Source organism: Acanthaster planci, linkage group LG18 (assembly GCF_054643075.1).
Source record: "Acanthaster planci isolate LZ-2023a linkage group LG18, COTS_SCS, whole genome shotgun sequence".
In the NCBI taxonomy this organism is placed as follows: Eukaryota; Metazoa; Echinodermata; class Asteroidea; order Valvatida; family Acanthasteridae; genus Acanthaster; species Acanthaster planci.
Window position 1 is genome coordinate 12,998,579 of NC_141794.1, and position 8,477 is coordinate 13,007,055.

General features: G+C 43.8%; 1 pseudogene across 1 annotated transcript; it reads left to right on the forward strand.

The window, feature by feature from the left end:
* Positions 1-1,802: 1,802 nt before the first annotated feature.
* LOC110985680 (uncharacterized) lies at positions 1,803-8,082 on the forward strand (annotated as a pseudogene). The gene is made up of 8 exons (XR_015428325.1): positions 1,803-1,826; positions 2,007-2,196; positions 2,586-2,882; positions 3,507-4,296; positions 4,904-5,132; positions 5,459-5,599; positions 6,672-6,909; positions 7,515-8,082. The product of XR_015428325.1 is annotated as an uncharacterized LOC110985680 (transcript).
* Positions 8,083-8,477: the final 395 nt, after the last annotated feature.

Here is an 8,477-nt window from a genome sequence, read left to right on the forward strand (position 1 = left end):
GGAAAAACTCGTGAGATTTGATTTCTGAACTGCCGCAAAAAGTACCGATATGGCTTTACAAAGCCAAAGACAATGGAAAGTTTTGCAAAATTAACATTAATAATTTTCCATGACAGAACTGACTTTTTTTAATGGAAAAGACGTTAGCCTAATTATCCAACATTAACTTTCGAAGAATGCACAAGGACGCTGTCATGTTGCTTGGCACAAATAACTACTAGCGCTAATAACCGGTTGTACATTCCCGGCGTTCGAGCGGCCGACCCACGAACAACAAATCGAGTTGCTCGTGAACAAACGAGAACAAGCCGGCCGATCGTTACGAGTACCCAGCGTGCTCCGCGTCAAACGCGCCTTTGATCCCCATCATAAACGCGCGCCTATGCAATGAGTACTAAAAAACACGCCCTCTTTTGTTCCGCTCGGATCGGACAGTAAGAGGAGATAATGTCCCTTCACACAAAAATGCCAGAAAGACAGACGAAAGTTGTTTTTTCGAAATATAAATGTAGGGAAACACCAGGTAGGAGCGCACACAAGGGGGACAGGGGCCCAAGTCTCTCTGTTTTCAGAGTGTTTACTTTGTGGTAAGGGTGGGCTGGACACGACGTGTCTGAGCGCGGATCGTCGTGGTTTATTCCATGAATAGACAGTGATCTCTTAAAACCAAGGAATACTGTAGAAAGCTTACAGAACAAAACACCCTGCAATACAATACAGGACAATGTTGATCGACACTGCGTCAGGCACAGTGTGCAGGCACATAAGTATGTACACATTACTTGTTATACACAACGCATCTAAATAACAATCACAGAAACTTGACGAACTCCCTCCAAAGGATGCAATAAAGCCAAGTGTGATACAAAGCTGGCTTGCTATCAACTACCTAAATGAGATATTTACGGCTAAGAAAGCTGGCTTGTTTTCAAGGGGGAAGTCCCACGAGCAGGATTCAACGACAGAAATTTCAATTACCGAAACTCACGTGTCGCCAAAATCCGAATACACTCAGTGCTATCCATACGCAATTAAATATTCATGATATTGAAATAAAGATTGAGCTTGGTTACAGGGGCCATAAACATTGCTCCAAAATCAACCCTGACAATGTCGATAATTACTTGTACAATAGAGAGGTATAATATAACGAGGAGTAAGCACAAACCAGAACTATTATGCACGATTTAAAGAAGCGCACTTAAACTATGAATATTTATGAGGGAATATACGCTGAGGAGACCCATATTGATAAGTGGCAGATCGCTACAAAATGCATGTCGCATCGTAGTGAATTTGCTAATCAATTCACGAAATCCGCCATAGGGAAAGTTCAGACGCGAACTATAGTTCGACCGGTGGTCAATTTTTTTTTAAATGCACATGCGCAACTCAGTTACACTTCAACGACTCCAGTCGGTAATTTTTAAAAATCTCATCGTTACTGCCATTTCACCGTTGGCTGCGATTCTTGCGGCGTACTTGATAACTGAAATCTTGCACAATTACTTTCATGTGAATGGTTCCCTCTGTAATGATAAATGAAATCGATATTTTGGTTTCCAGCGGATGTACCCCAAAATAATGGTTTGACTAGAAAGTCCAAACCATCCATCGTTCGGGCGGTGTTAGTCGAACTCCAGTCAACTATTGTCGTCGCTCGAACTTACTCATAAAGTAATAAAACTCATAAAAATTTTATTAGTGGAGGCTGTAGCAGTGTGTTTACGTCATAGAATCACTGAACCGTGAGATGCCGACAAACGATCGAGTCACCAAGTCCAGGTGACCCGTGGGTATGGATGGACAGAGTCGTGTTGACCTTGGTCAGAGCGCAGGCTCTATTCTAGTTTGTCTTCTCTCTGTGTAAAGACGTTGTTATTTTGACTACAGCGCACAATAATTATTAAGCGTCCTTCCTGATGCACACGTTTAACCAGCCTGGGTGTGCATACAGGCCATTGCATTATTGATTCAAGCCCCGGATGGTCAAAGTATCGGTGTAGTGGGAAGGCTTCGCGGCAAGATCATGGCGCGGCCGTTCCGTCGCGCATTATACCCGCTGTCTGCAGCGTGGTCCTCTGGCAGTGCTCGCATCCTTCTTCATTTTCGTCTTCGCTCTTGGCAACATCAGTTCCTTCGTCATCCTTTACGTGTATCTTCAGAAAGATTTTCAAGCCTCATCAATCGAAACAGGTAAGCAATCCCGGTTAAAGTTATGTCTATGCACTGCTTTAATACCTTATTTGCCCATGTCAAAACACAGATCATTTCATATGAAATACCCTTCGATGCTGAAGGCCATAAACACGAGCTGTGTGCAACTCAAACAGCACCCATCACGGCTGGCCGGGTAATGACATCATTTCAAGGCTAGTGTCATGATACATGGGGAATGTCAAATTCATTTCTTCATATTTCACGTGGAAACATTTTGAAAACCTCTGCCATGATGTGCTTTCAAAAAAGTTGACGTAGGGTTTGTTCAATAGGAGTTGAGAGGTTATAGGCCTACAAACCATGTACAAATTAAGTAGGACTGACGCGTAAAATGCTGCTATGATCTAACATTTTTCCCTCCATAGGTTGGGTCGGATCCGTGGCATGGGCGACCATGAATTTCTTAGCACCACTACCTAGCGCTCTCTATGTCAGATACGATTACCAGCGAGTTGTCCTTATTGGCGTTCTACTGGCTTTTACTGGTTTGATTGCTACTTCATTTGCCAATTACCTTTGGGTGGTATACATCACCTATGGGCTTTTGTTTGGTGCGGGCAGTAACTTCATGATAACGGTGGCCATCAATCTCGTTACCAGCCACTACCCAGGAGAGAGCAATGTAAGGGCCACCTCCCTAACATCAGCTGGCCAACCAGTAGGTACGTATTCCACAATTGGAGAGAAGATATGTGGGTACACCATGTGGAATCGATCTCTTCCATAAGAGTGGTGGCTATACGAGAAGAACCGGTGAGTTAAACTCGACGTTTCGACTAAAGATGCTCATGGATCTCTTGTGGTCTCTCCTGTGGAAGACAGAGCATTCTTATAGAAGAATTCCACAGGGTGTATCTACGCATCTTCTCTCACTTGAATTGGGAAAAGGTGGATCTTGATCCGGCATTTTGGTGGGATCATTATCTTACCACAACGAAACTGCTTGCAGTAGTCTACTTTCCATCGTGATGCGGCCGCAAATAACTGCGTACAGCCTCCGTACACGAGCGACTGAACCGTCAGTTGTTTGTTAGTAGGATTAGTTAGCTTGTAGGATAGCTAGCTAACTAACTGGCAAGTTTGTGACAGTCTTTTTTAATCACACCAATCGATAGAGCTTAATTTCAGTCAGCTAAATTGAGAATTTAGCTTATATTTTAACTTGAGTTATATCCTGTGACCTTAGTAGCAATAACTTGAAAGCTCAAGTCCTCAAAGTAATATTATGAGATTTTCGTTACGTCCAATGATGTCTGTGATTGTGTTTCTAAAATTTCACATTACAGGGCTTCTTATCCTGAGTGCTTCGCTCAACCAAGCGTGCTTCTATCTGGGTTGGCGTAATGGTCTTCGTATTGTGTCCGGCCTCACACTGGCTACTGGTTTGCTATGCACCGCCCTGTTGCGGCCACCGAGTGCCACCGATGCACACGACAATGACATCGATTGTAAGCCAGCCACAGGTTGTCGCGACACCGGGGCAGAGGCTGGCTGTAGTAGCGCGGAGTCTGCAGTCAATGGTCACGCCACTCGGTTGGTAGACAAGACTGTGGATTTCAAATTAGTGACGAAGGGAGGGCGGGGGGAAAAGGCCTATCAACCCATCCCGTCTCACGTTGGAGACGAATTTGACCATTCTAATCGGGAATCTTCCAAAAGTAGCTTCTCTCCCTCTCAGCCATCGATAGATTTGGGAAGAGTTGATCGAAGCTGTCGCTTGAGTAACAAGGTTAAAAATGAACTCAATCCCAGCTCTTCCTTAGATGAGCCAGACAATCAGCAGGTTGGACCCTTACCCCAACAGCAGCAACAGACCCAAACAGGAGACTTCGTGGGTAAAATCGATGTCAGCGCTGGGACGTTTGTCGCATATACTCTTCACGAGACTAGTGACGCACTACTACCAAGACTGGAAACAGTTCCGGTCAACAAAAAGGGCGCCACCAATAATCCCAATAGAGCAGATCCCTCGTTCTGTCTGAGGTATGTCAGCTGCTTCGTCTTCCTGGTCACTGGCTGTTTTTTCCCGCCATCATTACATCCACATCGGCAGTTCTCTTCAGCGTCATCCACTTTGTAAGTGTCAAATATAAGTTGCAATCTTGGACAAGTTCAAGCAGTGACCGTAGTTCAAACACTGGTCAATGAGCCACACTGATATTTAAAAAAAAGCAAGGTCATTAGGGAATACAGCCCTCCTGTGATTCAGCGTAGGGCCGCCGCGATTGGCTAGACCTCGTACACGCGTCCGAATGACCTCTTATGCGCTTCATTTTGGGCATGCGCTGTTGAAATACAGAACTGGCTCATTCCTCCGTGTATCAAGGCGCACGCGCAATACTGAGGTTCATAGGCTAACAATGTAACGAGAAATCCAGTGGTCACCCACATTTTTGCCGTGGCCCTCTTCTTTTGTTCATAGTCTGCCATTGCAAGCGGTCATTTTCAGGTCGATAGTTCATTTTCTGGTTAGTTACGAAAAGGGGTGATGATAAGAAGCAATCCAACCATGTCCCAGAGCCTGGCTTTCAAAATGGCTAACTATCCATCATTCATTGGTCAAATTATCGATAACTGTAGTCATTTTTCTCAGCAGGAGTACATGAGTTTTTCTCTCTCCCTCTTGTACCTACGAGAGTGTGATTAGATTATTCTCTATCACATAATTCTTGTTCTTCGAAAGGTGAGCTTTGCCAGCACGGTTGGTATCTCCGAGCATAAAGCGTCTGCTCTTGTGATTGTGCTGTCGGGGATGGAGCTGGCCTCCCGTATGCTGGTCTTCTTCGTCTACGGCAACCGAGGTGCGATCAGTCAGAATATTGTCTTGGCCACGGAGTGTGTCATGAGAGCGGCTGCCACATACGGACTTTTGATTGTGCCTACATTCGCTGTGGTCACCATTTACGTGATAAGTGAGCGGAGTTTTTGCTTCCTTTTCGTCTCTGTGTTCAAACATGGTTTTGTTTTTGGGAAGCAGGCAGGTGGGATCCTGCAAGCAAATTCTTTCGTACCCAACAGCAGAGCTACTTAGAATTCTAGAGAATGTGAAGAAAAATGCTCGTTCTAATAAAGGGAAATTTAAACATTAAGTTGAATAAACGCCGGAGTTGTGGTCAATCTGGCTTGTCAACAATGAATCGGCTACCCCCTTTTTGGCGCTGATTCTACCACTTTTCTTAACATAAACAACTACTTGAACTCATGAAATACTAATAATTACAATTTATTCACTCTTCAGTTGTGGGTTTCGTAAGGGGAGTGATTTTCTCGATCACCTTCGGCGCCACCGTGGATACCTTTGGTGTGGAGCGTGCGGTAGAAGCCTACTCCTCGCTGTTAGTTTCTTACGGGACAGCAGGTGCCTTAGGATCCACTCTCGGTAAGATCTTGGAGTTTGTTCCAGTGACAGTGTCCAATTGAAACAATGATACTAAGAGTGGTGAGCTTACTAAGAAAACCTCTTGTGAAGCCTCTCAATCATCTACTTCACTTCCGTCTTCGGCTGTGAAGACGGTATACATTGTTTTTTACTGCATGACATGAAGCCCCAAATGGGACTTTTTTCATTTCGGTCTAGACTTTTAATGCCGGTGTAAAAGGTAAAACTGTCCTTCCTGGTAAATGTGTCTCCCTGCCAACTTCAAGTTGTCCCCTTTCCCAACGGTAACTTTGTCCCCCTGAGAAATGTGTCACCATGCAACGTCACAAGTCTATCACCCAGATTGTGTATCCGTTTATTTCAACTGTTTTGTCGCAACGTTTAAACGGTCACCATGATTTTTCCTGAAAAGCTCGTTATGTCAAAACACTTGCGGGAGCATAGCTCGGTTGATTTTTACATCTCGTACCCCCCCCCCCATTTTGAGAGCTTGATGAAGGGTTAAAATTAAAAAAAAAATCTACCTTCATTTCACGTGGACTTAATTCATCAATCTAACGCGAAAAAACATTCTACGAGGCAAAACTACGGGGGACAAAATTACCTGGAGGGGACAGAATAACTTGGAGGGGGGGAACAGATTTACCGGGTGGGGGCCTTTACCTAGGTAATTCTGTCCCCCCAGACAATTTTACCGGGGACAGATTAAACGTCTACATCGGCAAAATAAGGATTCAGTGGCCACAAAGGGAGCCGAAAGATAAGAGAGAGCCAGAATGCACTTTAGACTGATGTCTGGCGGTATCCCAGTTACTTAGCCTCGTCTTGTAATGACACACGAGTGTATCATGGCAGTGGATACAGTCACTTTCCTTGAGTTGTTTGTATAAAATCAGGCCCAAGCACGTCCCCAGGGCCCTGACTACAAAGGTCTACCGTAATAGTACCTATGCATGCGGCTGTATAGGGTCCTGACTAGTCCATTCTGAGCAATTTTGGTAATATCTTTATGTAGGCCCTAGTTAAAAAGAACAAATGATGAGTTTCACCATTCCCATTTTTGTCTTTATAGGTATAAGTAAAGATCTAACAGGCAGTTTCACCATCACTCTGCACATCACAGCTGTCCTCTTCCTCCTCGCCGCCATTTTGTTCGTCTCTACGCATGTGTGGAGGAAAAGGCATCCCCTTATTGGCCAGAGAGAGCTGGTCGATTCTGACGTCAACGCATATACGCAGCGCAGAAGAGGAAAAATATCTGGGCCAACAAGAAAACGTGTTCTGCCTACAAGGGAAGCCATGACACCACTGTAAGGTTGTGGGCGCCCTTTGAAAGAGTGCAATCGATGACGATTTTTATTTTCCAAATTCAAGTTCCGGTTGGGGGAAATGTTCAATTTCAAGTTGTATGTCACGGTCGCGGTAACGTATCGCCATTTACTCTGCTGGCAAGCTCTGTTCATCTGCTTGAACCTTGAAAACATTAGTAAAATAAGAAAAAAAAAGGTGTGTGGCTTAGAAATTCAAGATTTCCTTCCAAGATTTATGTAAGAGAGACTGATAACTGACCCAAGCTTCACGAAATGCCAACTCGCAAAAATTCGCGGAGGGCGCTGTAACGAGATTTCCCACCATAGGTCACGTGACTCAGCGGGCGCAATCAGTCTGTTCAATATACATGTATATCGGACCACAGGAGACTTTATGATTTTGCCTTTCAATATATTTTTATACCATAATTGGTTTTAATCCTCCCGTGTTGTCATATGAGATCTGTATACGAAGGGCAATTAAGATTGCATTTATGTGTATGCCTTTTAATGTTGTTGCTTTACCTAAATATCATTGGGAAATAAATACTTTAAAATATAGCTATTTTCCTTTCAGTATGTCGGATTTCTTTATGTCGCTTCAGGGGAATGTCACTCTTGACTGGTTGGAAGATGTTACTGACCCACATCTTTTATCTTCACTTCATTCCATCCGGGATGCTGGAACCTCCTGTCCGTAAGGTGCAGGACAGGGGAAGTCCCGTACTCGTGACGTGCATTCCTCGCTGTACGAAGCTGTAGACTGAATAATGAGTTCAGTAACCTTGGTACAATGTTCACTGGGGAGGAATTGTATGGACGTGATGAACGGCTCGTTGCGGGGATCAAATGTCAAGCTGTTGTAAAAGGGCAAACTACTATGTCTGAAATTTGATGAGCAAAATGTGTTGGTTGAAAGGAAGTTTTACAAGGCAAAAGAGCGACCTTATAATGTAGGAAACTGGTTCCAAACTGTTCGCTGTTGCATTCCTTTTTCTTGTATTAATCACACAGGGCTTCTGCTGAAGACAACTTGAATTTGTATCGTAATAACTGTGAGGGTCTGTCATTTTGTGCAGTTTTCCAATTCCTTTCGAAATGTGTTTTATGAGCTGCATAATTCGGTCTATTTTTGTGAAAGTTGATGAAATTATATCTTATCGATGAAAACGATTCGTCCTGATGCCCATGTGTTGATTATTTTTGTCCATGCCGTATTGAAAAGTGGGAATTAATCAGAAATAACAACATACTGTAAGAGCTCCCATGTTGGTCCTTCAGTCGGTAGCCTGTTCCATGTCAGGCCTGCACCTCCGTCAGAGCGCCATCTCAATTAGCCAGGAATGGCTAATGTAATTCTAATAAATAACAAAACAGAAAATGTATTACCCGCTGGTTTCGGCCAAAAATGATGCTCATGGCGCATAAATCAAGTAAAGTTAACTAGAAATTATATAACAATCCTTGAACAAATGGGTTTTAAAAGAAACTTTGAAGTCCGTGAAGAAATATGGACGATTATTTGTCAGGGAAGTTTTCAGACAAGCCATGGCACTCGGTGGAACAGA